The following is a 27,040-nucleotide window of genomic DNA, read 5'->3' as shown; positions in this document are numbered from 1 at the left end:
TGAGCTTTAAGCCAACTTTTTCACTCTCCTCTTTCACTTCCATCAAGAGGCTTTTGAGTTCCTCTTCACTGTCTGCCATAAGGGTGGTGTCATCTACATATCTGAGGTTATTGATATTTCTCCCAGCAATCTTGATTCCAGCTTGTGCTTCTTCCAGCCCAGCGTTTTTCATGATGTACTGTGCATATAAGTTAAATAAGCAGGGTTACAATATACAGCCTTGACATACTCCTTTTCCTATTTGGAACCAGTCTGTTGTTCCATGTCCAGTTCTAACTGTTGCTTCCTGACTTGCATACAAGTTTCTCAAGAGGCAGGTCAGGTGGTCTGGTATTTCCATCTGTTCAGAACTTTCCACAGTCAATAAAGCAGAAATGTATGTTTTTCTGGAACTCTCTTGCTTTTCAATGATCCAGTGGATATTGGCAATTAGATCTCTGGTTCCTCTGCCTTTTCTAAAACCAGCTTGAACATCAGGAAGTTCATGGTTCTCATACTGCTGAAGTCTGGCTTGGAGAATTTTGAGCATACTTTACTAGCTTGTGAGATGAGTGCAATTGTGTGCTAGTTTGACCATTCTTCGGCATTACATTTCTTTGGGATTGGAATGAAAACTGATCTTTTCCAGTCCTGTGGTCACTGCTGAGTTTTCCAAATTTGCTGGCATATTGAGTGCAACACTTTCACAGCATCATCTTTCAGGATTTGAAATAGCTCAACTGGAATTCCATCACCTCCACTAGCTTTGTTTGTAGTGATGCTTTCTAAGGCCCACTTGACTTCACATTCCAGGATGTCTGGCTCTAGGTGAGTAATCATACCACCGTGATTATCTTGGTCATGAAGATATTTTTTGTACAGTTCTTCCGTGTATTCTTGACACCTCTTCTTAATATCTTCTGCTTCTGTTAAGTCCAGACCGTTTCTGTCCTTTATCGAGCCCATTTTTGCATGAAATGTTCCCTTGGTATCTCTAATTTTCTTGAAGAGATCTCTAGTCTTTCCCATTCTATTGTTTTCATTTATCTCTTTGCATTGATTACTGAGGAAGGCTTTCTTATCTGCAAAAAGGTCCCTTGAATCACATCAAATAATGTACTTCTGGAAAAGTTGGTGTAGTAAGCAGGATAAAGACCTCCAAAAGATGTCCAAGTTCATATCCCTATAACCTTTGAATATATTATTTTACATAACAGGGGCGTTTAATGTGATTAGTTGAATAAAGTTTCCAATAAGCTCATTTGAGATTAACCATGGTTATTAAATTAATCAATGATCCTGTAAACATGGATGAGAGAGGCAGAAGAATTGAATTCACAGAGATAATTGGAAACCTGAAGTTGCTGATTTTGGTGATGTAGCCATTAGCCAAGGAAGGCTGATGTTCTCTAGAAATTGGAATAGGACAGGTAAAGTCTGTTGCAGGAAGGGTGACCCCTTCCAGGGCCTGAGAGTGTGCCCTTGTCTAACACTAAGAAATGAATTGTCTGAAGACACATCTGTGCTGACAAAGCAAAAGACTTTATTCCTTTGATGTGCACCTTAGTTATCTGGGATTCTCTGGTGTCTCAGATGGTAAAGAATCTTCCTGCAATGTAGGAGATCCTGCTTCAATCCTTGCGTGGGGAAGATCCTCTAGAGAAGGGGATGGCAACCTACCCCTTGCCTGGAGAATTCCATGAACAGAGGAGCCTGATGGGCTACAGTCCATGGGCTAGCAAAAAGTCAGACACGACTGAGTGATTTTCACTTTCTTTCTGTGTTTTTCCCATCCTGAGCTTCCTTGGGGCTCACCATAGGGAGTGGCAGCAGTCTGATGGCTGCAGGATAGTAGATATTGTTTCCTTCCTGAGTTCCCTCAGGGCTCACTAGCTCACCTTCTGTGGTGGCTGAAATTGTTGATGATTGACATCTGTTGTTTACTGATATGGCAGGAAATATTCCATTCTTCAGTTCCTCCTCTTAGTCCAGAATTCAACTAATATCTGGAAGATATATCATGACCAATTTTTGTCCTTAACTTGGGATATCTAGTTTTCTTTAAATTATAAAAACCAACAAACAAACAAAAACAACAACAAAAAAAACCACTTTTGACATTCAGACTACCTGCCCCTTCTTGCAAAATTTCTGCATAACCTGGCTCTTCCCTGCAACCTCCTTGGAGCAATTTTCTCAGGGTTACTTGAGATGCTGTTTTCAGTCAACAATATAATGATCTGATATATTTATGTATTCAAAACTAGTTACCAAAATAAAGTTAGTTAACATCATCAGAAAAAAATTAACATTTTTTTTCTTATGGTGGAACATTGGAGAATTACTCTCTTAGCGACTTTCAAAGATACAATAGAGAATCACTAACTGTTGTCACCATGCTCTCTTAGCTCCTCAAAGCATCTTCATATTATAAGTGGGACTTTGTACCTTTTGATCAGCATCTCTCCTAAAGCCTCAGCTCCTAGCAACTACTACTCTACTCTCTATTTGCCTAATTTTGGCTTTTCAGAAGGATTCCGCATATACATGACATATGGAGTCAGAAATGGCAAGCCGCTCCAGTATTCTTATCTGGAATACTCCATGGACAGAGGAGCCCGGCAGACTACAATCTGTGGGATCACAAAGAATCAGACACAACTGAGACTGAGTATGCATGCACACATGATACAATAACATATTTGTATCAAGTAACATAATATGATAATGGAAATTCCCCAGATTGTTCAAATCCTACCTTCAGAATAAACTTGAGAGAATGAAAAAACCGTACGATGGAAAAACTCTGGAAAAGGAGAGAGATCACAAATTAATAAAGTCATGACATGTTATACAGAGGAGTTAAAAGAAATGGAAATTTGAGGAAATAAATAAAAGGAGCATGTCCTACTTCTTCAATCTAATGAAAGAATCTGAAAAAAGATCTGAAATTTTGGCTCTGGGTCTTTAACACTTCGATCAGGTGCCTTCAATCAAGATTCATGATGACTGTGTAGTAGACGTGATAGCAGAGCCACAAAGCAGTCACAGCCTATCACAGTCAGGAGGAAGTCACCCAACCCTGCAAACAGTATGGAAAAGTACATCTGGGTGACACAGCATTCATTGGTGGTAACTTTGTTCTGTGTCTGGATATTCCACAGCATCTTTGGGATGGTGGTGGAGGTGAAGCAGATGTCTACAAAGGACAGGTTGGAAAGGAAGAAATACATGGGGGTGTGGAGGTGGGAGTCTGAGCTGACAGCCAGGATGATGAGCAGGTTTCCAAACACAGTGATCAGGTACATGGAGAGGAAAAGCCCAAATATGAGGGGCTGCAGCTCTTGTTCCTCTGAGAATCCCAGAAGAAATTCTGAAACTCCTGTGATGTGCTTGGTGTCACATGGTAGAAATGACTACAAGTAAAGGGAAAAAAATAACATGACTAATTTTCATGCAGATGGACATTACTCACATTGCTGAAATGCTACCTTATATATTTTTCTATTAGGAAATTAATGTCAGTATATTGCTCATGCAATGAATACAGTGTTTTGGTAATCAAACTCTCCTAAAATCCAGTCATGGAGAGTTAATATAGCAAATAAAAAAATATATAGCATGTCATCTGGTGACACATATTATGAATAAAATAAAAGTAAGTATAAAGGAAAAAGTAAAGAAAGGATGCTATTTTTATGGTTGTTCAGGTAAATTAGCAAATAAGGTGACATTTGAACAGAGACCTCCTGTAAGAGAGAACAGGAGCCATGAACTTATCAGGAGAGGTGTGTGACTGGCAGGGAGAACAGCCAATGCAAAGGCCCTGGGGAAGGTGCTTGTTTAAGATGTTCTAGGTGAAAAAAAAGGAAGCCAGTGTGGTGAGGGAAGTGAGGAGGGACAGTGAGGAGAAATGGTGTCAGAGGATGTTGAGGAACAAGATGGTCTCCTTGCTGCTGCTGAAACTTCACAAGGAGCCCCTCCTCCATAAAACATTTCTCTACCACATTATGAAATTGTTGCAAAGGTAGCCTGCGGCTTGTGGGATTATACATTGGCTGTGCTGGATCTTCATCGCAGTGTGCAGGCTTCTCTAGTTGCAGCACATGGGTTCTCTAGTTGTGGTGAATGGACTTAGTTGCCCTGCAGCTTGGGGGATCTTAGTTCCCAGACCAGGGATTGAACCTGCCTCCCCTGCATTGGGAGGTGGATTCTTTCTTTTTTTTTAATTTTTATTTTTACTTTATTTAACTTTATAATACTGTATTGGTTTTGCATACATTGACATGAATCTGCCACGGGTGTACATGAGTTCCCAATCCTGAACCCTGCTCCCACCTCCCTCCCCAAATCATCTCTCTGGGTCATCCCCGTGCACCAGCCCCAAGCATCCTGTATTCTGTATCAAACATAGACTGGCGATTCGTTTCTTACATGATAGTATACATGTTTCAATGCCATTCTGGGAGGTGGATTCTTAACTACTGAATCACCAAGAAAGTCCCAGCCTGTATGTTTAAGTGAATTTCTTCTCTAGTACCTTCTGATGACTGAGTTCTGGCCTCTGTGTATGAGAATCACTTTGGGATATGTGAGTTCAGTACCCCTGTTCTGAAGACTTCTCACCCTCTGCAAGGAAAGAAAGCAAAAGACACACAGTAAGACCCTGGCTTCCTACGTAGTATTATTTTCAATAATTTTTCAACCACAGTTTAACAAACACAAATGATTTAGAGTTTGATACAACTCAAGTTGATCAGATCAGATTACGTACAAATGGCATTCAGAAATTCCACGTTGTAATTTTCCCAGGTATTAATTAAACTTGGCATTTGATTTTGGTATGACCACTTTATGACATGTATTAAAGATGTATAATTTTTTTCAGTGAGCAGCTATAGTATATATCAGTATTGTTTCTTTAAACCTGGATGTATATACATACATACATATGTGTGTGTGTGTGTGTGTGTGTGTGCCTGCAAAGAGATCAAACCAGTCAATGTTAAAGGAAATCAACCATGAATATTCATTGGATATTGAAGCTGATGCTCCACAATTTGGCCACCTGATGCGAAGAATTGACCCATTGGAAAAGACCCTGATGCTGGGAAAGATTGAAGGCAAAAGGAGATGGGTGTGGCAAAGGATAAGATGGTTAGATCGCATCACTGATTCAATGCACATGGATTTGAGAAAACCCCGAGAGACAATGAAGGACAAGGGAGCCGAATGTGCTGCAGTCCATGGGATAACAAGGAGTTAGACATGACTTAGTGGCTGAACAACAGCAATAGCACTATATGTATCTATATATGGAGAAAGAGAGAGGGAAATAGAGAATGGACATGAAAGAGAGTATAGATCTAATAAACTCAAATGGGTCCTTGAGAGACTGTGGTAAGAAAACTTCTTTGGTTCTTATGACATTTCATGTGTTCTTATATTCCCTTGGTGCCAGCAGAAATAATTAAAACGAAAAAAGAAATTTATCCAGAGTAGCAATAACTTATGGTCTAAAATACTCATGGGTTGTATGACCCGAGAGAAAAATGAGTGAAGAGAACAAAATAATACTTCACAAAAGGATGCTTATAAAGTATAATGGATAGGAATTGAACATTGGCCATTTTTAATATCAGGCAGCAAAATTTGTTTTTCCTGTGCTTATTTCATTTTCATTTGACTAAGTGTTTTTATATGAAAGCAGAGGAGCAAACCTCTTTCTCCCTTTTCTTATGTGACATCTTTTTTTGTTGCTGTTATTCTTGGATTAAGATCTATTTTTGATGAGTCCGAAGGGTGCACTCTAACCCTAGTTCTGATCTTTGCCCAAAAGATCAAAGGTCCATACACACAAAATCTGGATACACCATGCCAGTTTCAACCTTTTCACCAACATTCTTCACGTTAGTTATCTGGGGATATTGTATTATACACTTAATTCCTTCATTGCACTCTGTCTTCCCAATTATAATGCTTGACCCATACATGGAGGGACTTCAACTCTTTTGTTCATCTTTGTATTTTAACTGAGTATGTAAATATATGTGCACTTGTATAAAAATGAATTTTGAAAAATGAAAATTGAGGAAATAAAATGAATAACGAAGAGAATGAAACTAAGATAAATATCATGGTTTCAAAACTGTGGTAAACAGAATTGAATGCAGCACTGAAAACAAACCGAAGAAGAAATGTAATGGCAAAAGTTTATGATATCAACATGGATTAATTAAACTGGCAATGACCAAAATGTAAACATAGTATGATATATAATGTTCCTAGAGTAATCTGGTATATACCGTATGCTCAGTTACTCTTTGTTGAATGAATCAGGACTTAGGTCTCCTTATAAATGGACATTTAATATATATCAAGGTTGTATTTCAATTTATTTGGAAAGATTGAATTGTTTCTAAAGTTGGCTTATATATCTATCTTGCGAAAAATGGTTTCTCACCCACCTCAAAAATCTTATGAATATTATATTATGCTCTCAGTGTAAGAATAACCAACACATTTTACATGAACATTTTGACATGTAAATATATAATATCAATGGTGGGGCAAAATCATCTCAAATAATGAGAGTCTCAGAAACAAGATAATAGACCTATATAACTAAATAAAATTTAAAAAACGTTTAAGGCCAAATATATGCCTCACAATCTCAAAAACAATCATTTTAAAGAATTATTTGAAAGTCATATATCTGTAGACAAATGGGCATAAATATGTCTTGCTGTTGTTCAGTTGCTAATAGGCATACATAATAATTATTGTTTCTGTTGTTTAGTCACTAAGTCATGTCCAACTCTTTTGTGACCCCATGGACTGTAGCCTGCCAAGCTCCTCTGTCCATGGGATTTTTCAGGCAGGAATATTGGAGTGGGTTGCCATTTCCTACTCCAGGGAATCTTGATGGAACCCACGTCTCCTGCACTGGCAGGTGAATTTGAGCTTACCACTGAGCCACCATGGAAGCTCATACATAATAAGAATAGGGCAATCAAAAAGGTGGCCAAATATATGAATGCATGCTCTAGCCCAGTTTGTAGTTTAAAAAAGCAACAACAAAAAAATCTCTTTCATACCATGGTCCTGGGAAGTATCTTGCAGACTGGTCAAATCTGAGCTGAGAACTTCTGGACTAGTAGCAAAGGAGACTCTGATTTTTCTGGCAGAAAAGTGAAGTGTTACAATATTTTAGGCAAAAATCTGAAGATAGCTATAAACCTTCAAAATACAGATATATGTTAATTCAGGGTTCACCATCGTTGGCACCATTGACATTCTGAGCCAGAACATTGTTTGTGATGGCATCTGTCCTGTGCATTGTAGGATATTTAGAGCATCCCTGACCTACAGAGCCTTCCGTGTGTGACAGACAAAAATCCCTGGGAGGCAAAACCATCCATAGTTCGAACCAGAGTTTGAACTTCACTATCTTATGTATTGTGTAGTTTTGGTATAATAGCAACTTAATGATAAAGGATACTAAAGACCATCAAAGTGTCAGTAGTATAGGCACACCATGACCTGCTGTTACAGCCATAAAAACAATTAATTCATCATTAGACTTGCAATTTGAGGCAGGTCTATGAGAAATTATAGAGTAAGAAGGAAAATTGGAGAAAAGAAAAAGACAAAAAGTTAGGAACAATGACTGCACTGGCAGTGCAGTCGTAAAGAATCCACCTGCAAATACAGGAAACATGGGCTCAATCTCTGGTTCAGGAAGATTCCTTGGAGGAGGAAATGGCAACTCACTCAAGTATTCTTGCTTGGGAAATCCCATGGACAGAGCAGCCTGGTGGGCTACAGTCCAAGGAGTCGCAAAGAGTTGGATATGCTTTAACAATGAAACAACATCTTAAGACTAAAACATCTCCAGTTCTTTGAAAGATTGCACTCAAAAGTAGGAATCCTGTTCTGAGCCTATTATAGAAAAGCAAAGGGCTCACATACATAATTTTAGACAGAAAAAATTAATGGCTGACAAATCCACACACATATACAGCCCCAGATGTAATGAAACAATTGCAAGGTAAGCTCATTAGCACTTCCCTGGCAGCTCATTAGTAAAGAAGCTGCCTGCCAGTGGAGGAGATGCTTGTTCAATTCCTGGGGCTGGAAGATCCCCTGGAGGAGGAATTGGCAACCCACTCTAGTATTCTTTTTCAGGAACTCCTATGGACAGAGGAGCCTGGTGAGCTACAGTCCACGGGGTCACAAAAAGCCAGACAAAGTTTAGTGACTAAACAACAAAGCTCCTTAGCACTCCCCTCTTTACATGTGATTTCCCCCCTCCCCACCCCCCCACAGAAGATACTGTGAAGCATATATCTCTGGCAAACTGTTGCAAGGAGGTATCCACAAACATTCTTTGGTGTTCATATTTATTTATTTATTTTTGGTGGTGAGGTCTTTGTTGCTATGTGGGTTTTATCTAGTTGCAATGAGCAGGGGCTACTCTTTGTTGCGGTGCATGGGCTTCTCATTGCAGTGGGCTCTGTTATTGCAGAACATGGTCTCTATGGTGTGAGGATCTCAGTAGTTGTAGTTCCTGGGCTCTAGAGAACAGGCTCAGTAGTTGTGGTGCATGAGCTTAGTTGCTCTGAGGCATGTGAGATCTTCCCAGACCAGGTATCGAACCCGTCTCTTGCACAGAAAGGCAGATTCTTTTACCACTGAGCTCCCAGGGAAGCCCAGTATGTATCTTTTTAATCAATATTGAAACATAGTCAAATACACTGTGGCGAATTCATGTTGATGTATGACAAAACCAATACAATATTGTAAAGTGATTAGCCTCCAATTGAAATAAATAAATTTATATTTAAAACATAAATAAGTAAAAGGGGATTTGTAGATTTACTAAAAAATAATTAGAAATGCCCTAACTATATTTTATATCCCTACATCCCTCATATACTAATTCTCTACTCAGATTAGTTAATTAGATACTTGGACTTGTTTTACTTTTATTGGAAGCTCTTTATGCATTGTGTGTTCAGTTGCTCAGTTGTGTCCAACTCTTTGAGACCCCACAGACTGTGACCTGCCAGTCTCCTTTGTCCATGGGATTTCCCAGACAAGAATACTGGAGTGGGTCACTATGCCATCCTGCAGGGGATATTCCCGACCCACAGGAACTCGCATCTCCTGTGGCTCCTGCATTGGTGGTTAAATTCTTTATCATTGCATCACCTGGGAAGCCCCTTATGCCTCTCTCTTCTAATTGGGTTTCATTTTTATCATTTATTTGGTATCACCGAACATTGCTTTACTGAGTTCAATGTTCAGTTCTCTTTTCAGCATTATCAAAATACATTGATATACTTTAATCATGCAAGGAAATAATCACAGCGGTCTCTGGGCTCTGACGTAGGCTGAGTTGGCTCTCTGGTGGACTCAGGTAATCATTCTTGGATTCATTGACTCTGTGCTTCTTCTGCAGTGTCTTCTGGACTCTTCAACTCAACTTCATGGAAATCCTGAGAGGAAGATCTCCATGTGGAAGCCTGATTCTCTTCCTGGATGGTTGATGATGGAGACTGAAGCTGTCCCCACACAAGGTAGCACGAAGAGGTTAAGCGCTGGTCCTTTACTCAGATTTAGGACTTCAAAAACAATAACCATGCCTTGTCCAGGCCCAGGTTGTACAAGCTCAGGGATGCAGCAGAGGTGGTTATTTACAGCTCTCTCTGTCTGCTCATAGGTACATGACCCTCTTGTTACAGTGACATGTAAGCACCTGAATTCCCTGTTGGACTTCATCTGACACAAAGTACTTTTTTTTTTTCCTCCCTCCTAACTCTCTGTTTCCAGGATACCAGTTATAAGTCAGGTAATTCAGTTATGAATCCTTCTCCATCATCTCTCTTGCTTTCCAGAAGTCTAAACTCCTAGCACCTCATTTTATTTCTTAATTTAAAATTTTCCCAACTAGTTAGATTGAGGCAACTGTCTTGAATAGATCCCTTGGGTCAATAAAGCATTGACTTTCAATGGCTACACAGCTCATGGAACTCTGCAAAACCTGTTATTCTCAGCTTATAAGAGGGACAAAGAATCGCCAGTCTAGGTTCGAGGCATGATACAGGATGCTCAGGGCTGGTGCACTGGGATGACCCAGAGGGATGGTATGGGGAGGGAGATGGGAGGGGTGTTCAGGATGGGGAACATGTGTACACTCGTGGTGGATTCTTGTTGATGTATGGCAAAACCAATACAATATTGTAAAGTAAAAGAAAAAAAAAAAGGACGTCATTCTATTAATGGGTATAATTGGTCAGTGCACTCTTTGGCTTCCTTATGTTCCCTAAAACTGTTAGGTATTTCATACTTGGGGTCTTTCCCTAGTGGCTCAGTTGGTAAAGAGTCTGCATGCAATACAAGAGATCACCTGCAAAGCAGGAGACATGGGTTCAGTCTCTGGATCAGGAAGATGCCTGGGAAAAGAAACTGGCTACCCAATCCAACATTCTTGCCTGGGAAATCCCATGGACAGAGGAGCCTGATGGGTTACAGTCCATGGGGTCACAAGATTCAGACAAGACTGAGTAACTAAACCACCACCATCACGTCATACTTATATCTGAAGCGGAGAGCTATCATTTTGCTCCTCATTGTAAAAGGTTTATGTTATGAGATGCATTTAAGTATTATTAATGTACCATAACCTATGTTTGCACATAATCAGGATGATCTGATTTAGTTTTTAGAGAAGTTCCTTCTATGAGGTAATACTATTGTAACTCCATCCTTCATTTCAGGAATGGGGCTCAAAGGAATTTACTGTTCTGCTGAAATTGATGAACTGATTTGGGGATGGAGTCTTGATTGGGGTTCTCTCAGAATGCTTCCAGTTTTCATAATTTGGATTGTCATTTCCAACCAGGGATGGTTTTGCTCTTGGTTACTTGGCAATTCAGGGTGAAATGCGGCAAAACACCCACAGTAAACAAGATATCATTCAACACAGCTATCCTCCCCTAAATGTTAACAGTTAGAACTGGAGCATGTGTGTGTACTCAGTCACTTCAGTCCTGTCCAACTCTTTGCAGCCACATGAATTGTAGCCTGCCTGGCTTCTCTGTTGATGAGATTCTCCAGGCAAGAATACTGGAATGGGTGCCATAGAACTGGAGAAAAACTCTTTGTACCAGCACTTCTCTCGCCTCCTAGTACATACAAGTCAGCAGGAATTCTAATTCAAGTGCAAATTCTGATTGAACAGATCCTCAGTGGGCCCTTAGACTCTATTTCTAACAAGCTACTGGGCTATATGATGATGCAGGTGTGAGTATGTGGCTCTCACTTTCAGTAATAAAGCACCAGTTCTGTGTTAAGTTCAGGTATAGGAGCTTGAAAGTGAAAGTCACTCAGTCGTGTCTGACTCTTCGTGACCCCATAGACTATACAGTCCATGGATTTCTCCAGGCAAGAATACTGGAGTGGGTAGCCTTTCTGTTCTCCAGGGGATCTTCCCAATGCTGGGATGGAACCCAGGTCTTCCACATTGCAGGTGGATACTTTACCAGCTAAGCCACAAGGAAAGCCCGAGTGGGTAGCCTATCCCTTCTCCAGGGGATCTTCCCATTCTAGGAATTGAACCAGGGTCTCTTGCATTGCTTTAACTTATGTTAAATTCAGGTATAGGTACTTGAACTTTTATGTGACTGAGTGGCTGATATATGTTAGTTGCTTGGTAGTGTCTGATTCTTTGCCACCCCATGGGTTGCAGCCCACCAGGATCCTCTCTCCATGGAATTCTCCATGGCAAGAATACAGGAGTAAGTTGCCATTTCCTTCTCCAGGGGATAATCCAGACCCAGGGATCGAACCTTGGTCTCCACACTGCAGTCAGATTCTTTACTGTCTGAGCCCTCAGGAAATTCATATATATATATATACACATATATATATATATATATATATATGAAAAAGATGTTGTAGTAGGCAGAATATTAGCCTCAAAACAATGTCCACATCCTAATCCCCCGAACTTTTTTAATATGTTATCTTACATAAAGGGGAATATATCTAATAGGGAAAATAAATTTGCTATTCATTGACCTTAAAATGAGATTAGCTTGGATTACCCAGGTTGGTATAAGATATCCTTTTGATCTTCTAGATGCAAAGGTCAGGGGAAGAACTGAAGTCAGAGAAAGATTTGAAGATACTCTACCACTGGCTTTGAAGATGAGGAAGGACCATGAATCCAGGAATCCAGGTGCCCCTAGAAAGTTATCTAGGAAGGCAATGTATTCTTCCATGAAGCATCCAGACAGATCCCAGTTCTCACAGAGGTCTTTTGTTCAGTCCCATGAGTTAAATCTTTATTCTGAACCTTAAAACTTTAATTTTTAAGGCACAATTTATTAATTTGTAACAGAAACAGTAAGAATGCAATATATACATTTATCCAATTAAATATGGTTTGAAGGTACTGAGTTTAAACTTCTCTAGTCAGTCATATCTCTTACCTTGGACATGGGATATCTCTTCACAACTGCTCCAGCAAAGCATAGCTGCTGCTCCTTACCTTGGAAGAAGGGTATGTCCTCACCGCCTCCCCTCCTGACCTTGAACGTGGAGTAGCTCCTCTAGGCCCTCCTGTGCCTGAGCAGCCACCACTCCTTGGACATGGGGTAGCTCCTCTCGGCCGCTGCCCCTGACCTCAGATGTGGGGTAGCTCCTCTTGGCTGCTCTTGCGCTGTCACAGCCTGGCATTCTCAGCCACTGCCCCTGACCTCAGATGCAGGGTAGCTCCTCTTGGCCATGCTTGTGCGCCATCGCAGCCATTCAAGGTAAGAGAAACCCAAGTAAGATGCTGGGTGTTGCAAGAGGGCATCAGGGGGCAGACACACTGAAACCATAATCACAGAAAACTAGTCAATCTAATCACACTAGGACCACAGCCTTGTCTAATTCAATGAAAATAAGCCATGCTATATGGGGCCAACCAAGATAGGCGGGTCATGGTGGAAATGTCTGACAGAATGTGGTCCACTGGAGATGGGAATGGCAAACCACTTCAGTATTCTTGCCTTGAGAACCCCATGAACAATATGAAAAGGCAAAATGATAGGATACTGAAAGAGGAATTCCCCAGGTCATGGTGCCCAATATGCTACTGGAGATCAGTGGAGAAATAACTCCAGAAAGAATGAAGGGATGGAGCCAAAACAAAAACAATACCCAGCTGTCGATGTGACTGCTGGGTCACATTGACAAAAGCAAGGTCCGATGCTGTAAAGAGCAATATTGCATTGGAACCTGGAATGTCAGGGCCATGAATCAAGGCAAATTGGAAGTGGTCAAACAGGAGATGGCAGGAGTAAATGTCAACATTATAGGAATCAGCAAACTAAAATGGACTGGAATGGGTGAATTTAACTCAGATGACCATTACAGGAATCCCTTAGTAGAAAAGGAGTAGCCATCATGGTCAACAAAACAGTCCGAAATGCAGTACTTGGATGCAGTCTCAAAAACGACAGCATGATCTCTGTTCGTTTCCAAGGCAAACCATTCACTATCACAGTAATCCAAGTCTATGCCCCAACCAGTAGTGCTGAAGAAGCTGAAAAGATCTCTGAAGACCTACAAGACCTTTTAGAACGAACACCCCAAAAAGATGTCCTTTTCATTATAGGGGACTGGAATGCAAAAGTAGGAAGTCAAAAACACCTGGAGTAACAGGCAAAATGGCCTTGGAATACGGAATGAAGCAGGACAAAGGCTAATGGAGTTTTCCCAAGAGAATGCACTGTTTGCCAAGCAAACACTCTTTTCCAACAACACAGGAGAAGACTCTACACATGGACATCACCAGATGGTCAACACTGAAATCAGACTGATTATATTTTTTGCAGCCAAAGATGGAGAAGCTCTATAATACAGTCAGCAAAAATGAGAATAGGAGCTGACTGTGGCTCATATTATGAACTCCTTATTGCCAAATTCAGACTTAAAATGAAGAAAGTAGGGAAAACCACTAGACCATTCAGCTAAATCAAATCCCTTATGATTATACAGTGGAAGTGAGAAATAGATTTAAGGGACTAGATCTGATAGATAGAGTGCCTAATGAATTATGGACTGAGGTTCATGACATTGTACAGGAGACAGGGGTCAAGACCACTCCCATAGAAAAGAAATGCAAAAAAGCAAAATGGCTGTCTGGGGAGGCCTTACAAATAGCTGTGAAAAGAAGAGAAGTGAAAAGCAAAGGAGAAAAAGATGGATATAAGCATCTGAATGCAGAATTTCAAACAATATCAAGAAGAGATAAGAAAGCCTTCCTCAGCAATCAATGCAAAGAAATAGAGGAAAAGAACAGAATGGGAAAGACTAGAGATCTCTTCAAGAAAATTAGAGATACCAAGGGAACATTTCATGCAAAGATGGGCTCGATAAAGGACAGAAATGGTATGGACCTAACAGAAGCAGAAGATATTAAGAAGAGGTGGCAAGAATACACAGAAGAACCGTGCAAAAAAGATATTCATGACCTAGATAATGTGATCACTCACCTAGAACCAGATATCCTGGAATGTGAAGTCAAGTGGGCCTTAGAAAGCATCACTAGGAACAAAGCTAGTGGAGGTGATGGCATTCCAGTTGAGCTATCTCAAATCCTGAAAGATGATGCTGTAAAAGTGCAGCACTCAATATGCCAGCAAATTTGGAAAACTCGGCAGTGGCCACAGGACTGGAAATGCTCAGTTTTCATTCCAATCCCAAAGAAAGGCAATGCCAAAGAATGCTCAAACTACTGTACAATTGCACTCATCTCACACGCTAGTAAAGTAATGCTCAAAATTCTCCAAGCCAGGCTTCAGCAATACATGAACCGTGAAATTCCTGATGTTCAAGCTGGTTTTAGAAAAGGCAGAGGAACCAAAGATCAAATTTCTGATATCTGCTGGATCATTGAAAAAGCAAAAGAGTTCCAGAAAAAATCTATTCTGCTTTATTGACTATGCCAAAGCCTTTGCCTTTGTGGATCACAATAATGTTTGGAAAATGCTGAAAGACATGGGAATACCAGACCACTGAACTGCCTCTTGAGAAACCTATATGCAGGTCAGGAAGCAACAGTTAGAACTGGACATGCAACAACTAACTGGTTCCAAATAGGAAAAGGAGTGCATCAAAGCTGTATCTTGTCACCCTGCTTATTTAAGTTCTATGCAGTGTACGTCATGAGAAACACTGGGCTGGAAGAAGCACAAACTGGAATCAAGATTGCCATGAGAAATATCAATAACTTCAGATATGCAGATGACACCACCCTCATGGCAGAAAGTGAAGAGGAACTAAAAAGCCTCTTGATGAAAGTGAAAGAGGAGACTGAAAAAGTTGGCTTAAAGCTCAACATTCAGAAAATGAAGATCATGGCATCTGGTCCCATCACTTCATGGGAAATAGATGGGGAAACAGTGGAAACAGTGTCAGACTTTATTTCTTTGGGCTCCAAAATCACTGCAGATGGTGATTGCAGTCATGAAATTAAAAGACACTTACTCCTTGGAAGGAAAGTTATGACCAACCTAGAGAGCATATTCAAAAGCAGAGACATTACTTTGCCAACAAAAGTCCATCTAGTTAAGGCTATGGTTTTTCCAGTGGTCATGTGTGGATGTGAGAGTTGGACTGTGAAGAAAGCTGAGCACTGAAGAATTGATGCTTTTGAACTGTGGTGTTGGAGAAGACTCTTGAGGGTCCCTTGGACTGCAAAGAGATACAACCAGTCCATTCTAAAGGAGATCAGCCCTGGGTGTTCTTTGGAAGGAATGATACTAAGGCTGAAACTCCAGTACTTTGGCCATCTCATGCGAAGGGTTGACTCATTGGAAAAGACTCTGATGCTGGGAGGGACTGGGGGCAGGAGGAAAAGGGGACGACAGAGGATGAAATGGTTGGATGGCATCACCGACTCGATGGATGTGAATCTGAGTGAATTCCGGGAGATGGTGATGGACAGGGAGGCCTGGGGTGCTGTGATTCATGGGGTTGCAAACAGTCTAACCCGACTGAACTGAACTGAGTCAGTCATTTAGTTTCCTCTGGATAAAGATATTTTGTATCAAAGCCCCAGTTTAATAGAAGACGATTAGAGTCAATTTGAAGATATTTGCCCCATTTAGTTGGTGCATCAAATTCTCTGTTCCATAAGTATAAACATTTTGATTTTGAAGACTTAGTTAAGAAAATTACTGCATATAAACAGTAGATTCACAATTTTTACTTTTAATTTTTGTCAAATTTCTACATTTATTGAATTGCATGTGAATTCAACTATTCATTATTTTCATTTTTTTATCCTCCAACTTTTTATAAAATATTTTTTCAACATGATAAATGAGATTATAAATCTCCAAGCATATATACATGTGTGTGTGTGAATGTGTTTATTTGGAAAAAAAAATATACAAATAATGTACACACATATATCTTATACTTGAATTTTTTAACTATAGAGTTGTTTATACAGATTTCATTTTTTTCTCACAATATCCCTCAGAAGTCATGTACATTATTCCACATCACCTACAGAAGTAAAGAAACAAAGGGAATTACATTGGAGACTTCCCTGACCACCCAGGGGTAAGGAATCTGCCTGCAATGCAGGAGATTCAAGTTGGATCCGTATGTCAGGAAGATGCCCAGGAGGAAGGTATGACAGAGATTCCCTTCAACGGAAAAGCCTGGTGGACTATAGCCTTTGGGGTCATAGAGGCAGACACGACTAAGCACACACATGCATTCATGTAACAAAGCAGTAAAGGTATTATATTTCTTCTCAAGGGTTATAGAAATGGAACTAGGCCACATGCATTCTTAATGTTTAATGACTTTTAAATGAATAGTGTTTGTTCTGTGTGAAAGTGAAAGTGAAATTCACTCAGTCGTGTCCTACTCTTTGTGAGCCCATGAACTACACAGTCCATGGAATTGTCCAGGCAAGAATACTGGAGTGGGTAGCTGTTCCCTTCTCCAGGGGATCTTCCCAACCCAGGGATTGAACCCAGGTCTCCCACATTGTAGGCAGATTCTTTACCAGCTGAGCCACCAGGGAAGCACTTGTTCTGTGTAACTCTGCTTTAATAAAATTTATTGCTATTTAAAAATTGTTAGTGTGTATGTTAAGGTAGGACCTGGGGCATAGGTAGCTAAGTCAGATCTCATGATGGTGGGAGATATCTCTATGGAATAAGGAAAAGTTTCTTATATGGACATTAATGTGGTGGAATTAAGGCAATTCATAATTATGAAACTCATTTTTTTCTGCAAACTATTTAGCCTCAGCTCAGCTTACTCATGCCTGACTCTTTGTGAATCCATGGACTGTAGCCCACCAAGGCTCCTCTATCCATGGGATTCTCCAGGCAAGAATACTGGAGTGGGTTGCCATTTCCTACTTCACAGGATCTGTTATCAAAATCTTGGCTCCCTGCCCACCGAAGCCAAGTAGAAACACAGGGACAGTTGGGAGGAAATAGGGAAGAGTAGTTTTATTATTTTTTCCAGGCAAAAGGGAAACACACCAGGTCTGTGTCTCAAGAATTCCTCTTCTCCAGGGAATAGAGAGAGGTTTTATATCCTCATGAAAGTCTTGCATATTTTTCTCTTAAAGTTTCAAAATGGCCACCGCTCGCATCAGACAACTCAGCAACCGACTGTGGTGTCCCTGAAGTTATTGGTCCATGACCTTCTTTCTGAAATTCAAAATGCTACAAGAGAGTATGTGGGGAGAAGAAGGCCAGGTACAGAGTATAATCTATATGGAGTCAGAGAGTAATTCACTTTCTTGAAGTTTTGTGATGGGCAAGTCTAGCTGCAAGTGATTTTTCGTCATAACAGCTAAAGAACAACCAAGATTGTTAACTTTTTGCAGGCCTGCTTAGCTGGTATGTGCCAAAGGTGGTCTACTCATTTCTGTTTCTGCTGCAACAGGTCTCTCCCACCCAAGGATCGAACCTGTGTTGCCTGCGCTGCAGGTGGATTCTTTACCACTGGGCCACCTGGGAAGCCCACATCAAAGGAGTAAAATGACATAAATTGGTTTAAGTCAGAAGAGCAGTACAATCACAAACATCATGGATGAGCCTTAGAAACACAAGGTAGAGGTTCAAGTCTGACTATAGGCTCATGAGAAGCCTGCAGAGCTCAGTGCACCTTCCCACTGGACAATCTCACTTGATAATAAAGATACTATGTTAAATAATTTTATGTTAGGAAATTTGTATGCAACAATAGCTAACTGATACAATAATTAACCAGACAGAACTGAGGGCATTTGTTTTGATATTTGAAGGTAACATTCATGATTACTTTGTTATTCAAGTTTAGCTCATGTAAGGGTGTGAAAACATGCCTCCAGTGAGGATCATTTGAGGTTACATGGAGCAGTTGGAAGGCCAGCTATGTTTGTACAACACCTGTGACCTGAATCATATAGCTGAGCAGAATTGGAACTTTCTAATGAGTCATCCTTTGATAATGAGCATGACCTATAGTGGGTGATGTTGAAATTGTTTACCCTCTGCCCTTCTAGAGACTGTGACAAAATTTTGAATAATGAGAGCTATTTTATTTAGACAAATTGAAGGAATAATATTTTCTGGAAGCACTGGAAATTTTCAAACAGTAACATGAAAATAATTTAATAAAAAACAAAAACAAGCCATCAGTCCTTCATCGCAATAAATACATCTTAAAAATTGACACTTTTAGCTTGCACAAAATCACACAACTTTTTTTTTTTTTTTTTTACTGTGGTATAGTTGCTTTACAATGTCATGTTAGTTTCTGCTTTACAACGAAGTGAATCAGCTATCTGTATCCATACATCCCCTACCTCTCGGACCTCTATCCCCACATTCCATGACAAATGGACACTCTTATATCATATTTCAATGAGTAGATGAATTGTCTGAAAAAGAATATTTTGCATAGTTATAAATGTAGCATTTAATATTTTGCTTCATCATACTTAAGGTCAAGTCTGGTCTAGCATCATATTATATCCATCAATTTTTTCATAGTCATTTTCCTCTGTTGATTCTCCTTGGGAACTCATATTTTATTATCAATTTTTGCCAATGACTACGGTAGATACAAAGACTTCCCTGTAGCTCAGACAGTAAAGAATCTGCCTGCAACACAGGAGACCCACGTTTGAACCCTGGGTCAGGAAGATCCTCTGGAGAAGGGAATAGCAACCCATTCCAGTATTCCTGCCTGACAAATCCTGGACAGAAGAGCCTGATGGGCTACAATCCATGGGGTTGCCAAAAGACAGACATGACTAGCGACTAACACTACTACTATGGTAGATACAGGAGACAAGTTATATAGCAGAACAAGATCTGAACAAGTAGAAAATACCTATGGTCAGCGATAACAACTAGCATTTTACAGTTTAGATTATCAAGAAGAGCATAAGATAGTGTTATACAAAGGAATGATGTTTGTGACAAACCGTGGTCACAAATTTTTCTCTGTCATAAACTTATAAATAGCTGTGGTTGCCAAGAGGAGTTTTCCCCTATAGGTGTGGTATGGCTCATAATTATTCTTTTAGTCAAACAAACAAAATCCTCAGCATGATACATTTCATTTGAGAAGAAATTATTCTTAAGAGATCCCTTGAGATAAATGGGAGTCTTCAAATATTTTACATCCAAGGTTGGGAGAATATAAAAATGAAAAAGGGAAAAACTCTTGAATACTAGTGCTATCACAAAACTTAAAAGCAAGTTACATAACTTGCATAAAGAAGTTGAAATAGAAACTGCAAGGAAAATAAAAGAGGCATATTCCACTCCCACAGCTGGATCAAATACCAGCAATATTTGGCTCAGGATTTGAGTTCTGCTATCGTGGGCATTTCTTAAGCCCTAGGATAATAGATTCTTTCATAGATGTCTTCCCAAAGAGTATTTTCAGAGCCCTCTTTCAGTCTTTATTTCTGAGACTGTAGATGAAGGGGTTCAGCGTGGGCGTGACCACAGTGTACATCACTGAGGCTGTTGCTTTTGAATGTGAGCTGTGGGTAGTAGCAGAGCTAAGGGACACGCCTATGCTTATACAATAAAGTAATGAGACACATGAGAGGTGAGATGCACAGGTGGAAAATGCTTTATACTTCCCCCCAAGCCGATGAGATTTCATGTATGGAGGAAACTGTCTTACAGTAGGAGTAAAGAATACACATGAGGGAACCACCAGCCAGCAACAGAGGTATAAAATACATTACTGCTATCAAGAAAGATGACAGACCTGGCAGGTTGAATCATCTGATTGAGCTCACAGAAAAAGTGAGTGGGTGTACAGAAAGACAGGGGCAATACCATTATGCTTTCCAGCAAGGCATGAAGGAGACTGATGATCCAGGACAATAGCACCAGTAGTACACAGAGATGGGGGTTCATGATGATGATGTAGTGCAGGGGGTGACAGCTGCAAAGGGGTCATAGGCCATCATGATCAAGAGAAAGATGTCCAATCCTACAAAGAGTGTGAAAAAATACGATCAAGTTAAGCAGCCTTCATAGGTGATAACTTGGTTCTGTGTCTGAATGTTCCACAGCAAATTTAGGATGGTGGTGGAGATGAAATAGAGGTCTACAAAGGACAGGTTGGAGAGGAGGAAGTTCACGGGGGTGTGGAGGTGTGGGTCTGAGCTGACAGCCAGGATGATGAGCAGGTTTCCAAACAGAGTGATCATGTACATGGAGAGGAAAAGTCCAAATGTGAAAGGTTGCAATTTGGAATTTGGAAGAAATTCTGAAACTCCTATTATGTTCCTTAGTGTCATGTGTTGGAGGTGACAGCAAGGAAAGGGGAAAGCAAATGACTGATTATGGTACAATCGGACTTCACTTGCATTGTTGAAATGCCAACTATTTACATTTTGCTGTTAAAAAGTTTATTTCAATACCTTGTTCATGGATTTGGCAATGCATACAGGGTTTTGTAAAACAAAATCTCCTAAAATCCCATCATAGAGAAAGACTATCTCAAATAAAACATATGTGTGTGTGTATATATATATATGAAAGTGAAAGTGAAGTTGCTTAGTCGTGTCCGACTCTTCACGACCCTGTGGACTGTAGCCCACCAAGCTCTTCTGTCCATGGGATTCTCCAGGCAAGAGTACTGGAGTGCATTTCCATTTCCTTCTCCAGGGGATCTTCCTGACCCAGGGATTGAACCCAGGTCTCCCTCATTGCAAGCAGATGCTTTAACCTCTGAGCCACCAGGGATTACACACACACACACACACACACACACACACACACACACACACACACAGCAACCATAAGTTCATTCTCTATTCCTGTGAGTCTGTTTCTGTTTTGTAAATTCATTTGTAACATTTCTTTTTAGATTCCACTTATAAGGGATGCCATATGATATTTCTCCTTCTCTGTTTGACTTTCTTCACTCAGTATGACAATCTCCATGTCCATTCATGTTGCTGAAAATGCCATTATTTCATTCTTTTTAATTCATCTTAAGGAATAATGGATGTCGAAAATAAATGGAAATGTGCAAAAGTGTAATTTATTTGCATGAAGAACATTCCTTTTCATTTTTGTTTAAGGCAAGGATTGCCAGTGAAGCATATTTAAGTGACCACAAAATGCCATCAGTTAAAACAACAACAACAACAAGAAAGAAAAACAAAAAAGAACAAGGAAGAGTGTGTAAGATACCTGGCAGAGATTTTACCACACAAAATTTTAGAAGCTCACATATTCTGCACAAATAATGGTATACATATATGACATATTTAAGGGTGAATGCAATCTTGATGATAATAAGCCAGTTCCTAGTTTGAAAGAATACAATAAAATACAGGAGCAAAAAGATGATGCGTTTCCTATTGAAAGCAAACGACTTTAACAGTCAGTTTTAAATGAGGATGTAATTAATCTACACATGTATTTAATCTTATTGATAATGAAATAATTACAGAGTAAGCTTGTTGGCATACTCATTTCCACATAATAAAAGCTTTTTAATTTTAATACTCAGAGGCAGGAGATACTGTGAAATGTATGTCTCCTGAACTGCTGTTGCAGGAAAATGTTTGCTAGCATTCCTTGATCTGGATTTTACTCATTATAGCAAAATATGCTTCTTCTTAGAAAAACATCCTACATCACTGTACATCCCTCCAAAGCTAGTACCCTCTATCTCTACTTCAGTTCATTAAAAAAGGTCCTTGTACTTATGAACATAAGTACTTTTACTGAAAGCACTCTGTACCTCTCCTTCCCTCTTCTAATTGGGCTTCCATGTCCATCATTTAATGGTCAACGTTGACCCTTGTATTGTTGAGTTCAGTATTCACTTCTGTTTTCAGCATCATGAAACAATCCATCAATCAGTCAAGACAACAAACAACTGCAATAATCATGGCTCTGGGTTTAGTCTACACTGGCGCTCAGGCAAATTCAGGTCAATGTTCTTGCCTGTCATTCCCTCTGACTATCTCTTGTAGTATTTATTGGACTCTTGGACTCACCTGGGTGGAGTTTCTGACAGCAAGGTATCAACATATGTGTCCCAATTCCTCTTAGATGGCTGGTGATGGAGACAGAGGCTCTGTCTACAGACTAGACTGTGGAGTCAGGCATCAGTCCCCCAAATAGAGTTTTGACTCTGCAAGCACCAACCATGCCCCAATCTAGACCAAGGTTGCACAGGCTGAGGGACTGCAGCACAAGAAATATTTGTGGCTCCTTATGTCTGCTCGTTAGCATGTTTCCCTTTTGTAATACTACCTCTAATAGTTGATTTTGCTGTGGGAAAGTGGTCTGGACAGATAGGAAATGTTTCCTGCTCATACTCGGTTTCTGGGATTCTATGTTACAAGCCAGATGAATTCAGTATTCAATGTTTATTACTTCTTTAATAATTCCACCTGTCTTCCAGAGGGATAAACCTTAAGATCCCAACACCTCACCCCATCCCTGAGTTCAGGTTTTCTCCAGAGTCTAAGCTTCAGGATTCTGTCTTGGTTAGATCCCTAATCAAGGCACTGACTTCACTTCTGGTGAGCCACAGCCCTTTGATTCTAGAGAAAATTAGCATTCCCATCTTCAAAAGTAGGATAACTTTGATCCTTTAATATAAAACCTTGGACAGTGTAGTGCTTGGATTTATGAGAGTTTTGCCAAAGCAGTTAGGAGCTTAATACTTATAGTACCACCTGAGAGCTGCCAGTTAGTCCCTCATTAGAAAATGTTTGTTATAAGAAGTGTATGGATTTTAGGACCATATAGGGACTGCATAACTTAATTTTTAGAAAACTCTATCCTGTGAGCTGATACTATTCTAAACCCCATTCTCATTGCAGAAATGGGCTTATGGAAATTAGTGATCTGCACATTATAATTTGAATAAGGCAAGTGACTTTTTTTTTTTTTTAATTCTCTCAGGTTGTTTCTAGTCTTCAAGCTCTGGTCCAGCAGTTCTCAGAGATGCCTTTTCCATGTGTGATATTTGGTCATGTTGAAGGGATGCTGCTAATCATCTACAATGCCCAGGACAACATCCAGCACCAAGAATGATCCTGCTACAAAAGGTCAACAGTGAGAAAATGAGTTAACCTATTCTAGACCAGGACTTTCCCCTCATCACTGCGCATACCAGTCACCCAGACACTAGTTCATATGCAGTTTCTGATCAGCAGGTCTTGCCTGGTGAGCCAAATGTTCCTGGGTGGTGTTGATGGTGCAGGTACTGTATTGCAGCCATTTTTGAGTAAGCAAGGCTGTGGTTTTATTTCAGAATCTTGCACGTAGTTTTGTGTTTTGTTGTTGTTGTTGTTGTTGATTGTTTGTTTTTTCCCCTCTTGCTCATGTTTACTAAAGTCAGAATACATATTTGGTCACCCTATACATACTAATTTTTTTTAAATATTTTCATTTTAATTGCAACCCTCAGTTTACTTTCCTGCCCCACAACCTCTTTTTTTATTATTATTATTTTAACCCATACCATATTGTAAAGTAAAATAAAGTAAAAAAATAATAATAATAATTGAATATTGTTTTACATTTTCTTCTCTCCAAATTGTCTTCACCTGAGCTATTGAATGAAAAGTGTAAGCATTCACTCCATACATGTGATCAGTTCTATTTTTTTATTAGAAAAAATATATTTTTATTAGAAAAAAATTTATTTTATTATTGTTTTTTCTTTTTTTATACAAGTACCCATGTATCACACCAAATAATATATTTCTGAAAAGTCTGAAATGCTATTTTTCAAAGATCCATGTGTGTATATATATATATTTTTCCAAACTTATGAGAATGGTACATCTCATGACTATTACTTTTTTTTTTTTTACTTTATTTTGCTTTACAATGCTGTATTGATTTTGCCATACATCAACATGAATCCGCCACGGGTGTACATGAGTTCCCAATCCTGAACCCCCCTCCCACCTCATCCCCATACCATCTCTCTGGGTCATTCCAGTGCACCAGCCCCAAGTATCCTGTATCCTGCATTGAACCTAGACTGGCAATTCATTTCTTACATGATATTATACATGTTTCAATGACATTCTCCCAAATCATCCCACCCTCTCCCTCTCCCACAGAGTCCAAAAGTCTGCTCAATAACAAAATGAAAAATACTCAGTATGGCCTTTTTTATTTTACAAAAAATAATTACTAAGTGATCCATGTAGACTCCTGAAATAAATGTGTGTATTTTCAAATATTTCACCTCCAAGATTGGAAATGTAATTATGAGAGTAGGAAAATGAAACAGGGAAAAATCAAGAATATCAGAAATATCACAAAATGCATAAAGTGTATAAAGTCAAAATCAAAATAGAAATGCCAAAGAAAATAGAAAGGCAATGCTCTACTTCCATAATTTGATCAAAGACTGGCAATATTGACCTCAGTCTTTGCGCTCTGCTATCATGGGCCCTAGGACAATAGGGCATTTTACAGTCACCTTTTCAAAGAGTATTTTCAGACCCCAGTTTAAGTCTTTATTTCTCAGGCTGTAGATGAAGGGGTTCAGCATGGGTGTGACCACAGTGTACATCACCAGGCTCTTGCACTTGAGTGTGAGCTGTGGGTAACAACAGAGCTAAGGTACACTCCTAAACCCATACAATAAAAGAAGGAGATAACTGAGAGGTGAGATGCATAGGTGGAAAATGCTTTATACTTCTCCTGAGCTGATGACATTCCTTGTATGGAGGAAACTATTTTAGAATAAGAGTAAAAGATACCAGTGAGGGGACCACCAGCCAGCAGTAGAGCTACAGAATACATCACCATGCTATTGAGAAAGGTGTCAGAATAGACAGTTGGATCATCTGATTGAGTTCATTTAAAAAGTGGGGGATTCCTAAGACTGTGCAGAAAGCCAGGTGCAACACCATTAAGCTTTCTAACAAGGAATGCAGGACAATGATGACCCAGGAAACCAGCACCAGCAGTTCACAGAGCTCTGGGTTCATGATGACCAGGTAGTGCAGGGGGTGACAGATGGCCATGAAGCAATCATAGACCATCACAGTCAGCAGTAAAACGTCTAGTATTACAAAAAGTGTGAAAAAATATACCTGGGTGATGCACCCTTCAAATGTTATAACTTTGTTCTGGATCTCGATTTTCCACAGCATCTTCGGGATGGTGGTGGAGGTGAAGCAGATGTCTACAAAGGACAGGTTGGAGAGGAAGAAGTACATGGGGGTGCGGAGGTGGGAGTCTGAGCTGACAGCCAGGATGATGAGCAGGTTTCCAAACACAGTGGTCAAGTACATGGTGAGAAAAAAACCAAACACGAGAGGCTGCAGTTCTGGTTCCTCTGAAAATCCCAGAAGATGAAATTTGGAAACCCTCCTCAGGTTGTTTGGTTCCATTTGGTGAAGGTGACTACCAGGAAAGGGGCAAAGTAACATGACTAATTTTCACACAAATGGGCAATACTCGCATGGTTGAATTGCTGTCTTTTATATTTTGCCATAAAGATATTAACTTCGAAATTTTGCTCATAGATTTTGTGCACTTTGGGGAATCACTTGAGTCATCTCTAATTAGCAAACTTGTGTAACTGTCAGTTTTTTCACCAAGATGACATGTATTCAAGTTTTAATGAAAAAATTCTTTCATGCCTCTTAAAAATATAAATTGAGTAGTGACAAAGTCTGAATATTGTCATTGCAGGGAATGCAAGGTGCTGAAATAAAAGCTCCTAAGATCCCATTTTGGTGACAGAATATAATCCAACAAAAATCATATAGCGTGTCAGATGGTGGCAAGTGGTATGAAGAAGGAAAAAAAAAGGTCTGATGCAGAAAGTCAAAAGGAGTATGATTTTTCATGTGTATTTAGGTAAGGCCTGTGAACAAGGTGATATTTGAACAGAGATCTTAAGGATGAGAAAACTAGGGCCATGAGCATACCTGGGGCAGTGCATCTTGGCAAGGCAGCAGCTAATTTGAAGGTCCTGAGGAAGGTGCTTGTTTAAGATGTTCCAGTCCAAAAAAGAAAGCCAGTCTGGTGAGAGACATGAGCAGGAGGGAGAGTGAGGAGAGTCGGTGTCAGAGGATGTTGAGGAATGAGGTGTTCTCCCTCCTGCTGCTGAAAATTCAAGTCACAGGGGGTTCTTTATCCATGTTTTTTACCTTCTTCACTTTGTGAAATTCAATATTAATAAAGCTGTATGTGAGACAATTGATGGAAAATCCAAAACCAAATTCTAAAGTAAAGGTTATGATAGTTATAACTTATGTCACTAATTCAATTTTTTATAACAAAAGACATTGAAACAGATAATATGACAGCAAGTTGCTATAATATGAGATGGAAGCACTGAGTTAAAATTTCCTCTTACTTAGAAACATATGGATTTCAATATGCATGTGGAAGATAAGAGTGAAATTTATTCAAATGTAAAGAAGAGAAGTTTTCAAATGGAGGCTGAACATGATGCAACTTTTAGAATAGATTTAGAATGAAAGGACCATGAGGAATAAGAGATGTGGAAGTAG

At 39.7% G+C, this 27,040-nt stretch overlaps 2 pseudogenes; both read right to left on the bottom strand.

The window, feature by feature from the left end:
• Window positions 1-19,959: 19,959 nt before the first annotated feature.
• LOC138440565 (olfactory receptor 7A10-like) lies at window positions 19,960-20,821 on the bottom strand (annotated as a pseudogene).
• Window positions 20,822-24,933: 4,112 nt separating this feature from the next.
• LOC138440564 (olfactory receptor-like protein OLF4) lies at window positions 24,934-25,909 on the bottom strand (annotated as a pseudogene).
• Between the last annotated feature and the right edge of the window lie 1,131 nt (window positions 25,910-27,040).

This window comes from Ovis canadensis, chromosome 5 (assembly GCF_042477335.2).
Source record: "Ovis canadensis isolate MfBH-ARS-UI-01 breed Bighorn chromosome 5, ARS-UI_OviCan_v2, whole genome shotgun sequence".
NCBI lineage: Eukaryota > Metazoa > Chordata > Mammalia > Artiodactyla > Bovidae > Ovis > Ovis canadensis.
Note: the sequence above shows the minus strand (reverse complement) of the source record. Positions and strands in the feature narration are given on the sequence as shown.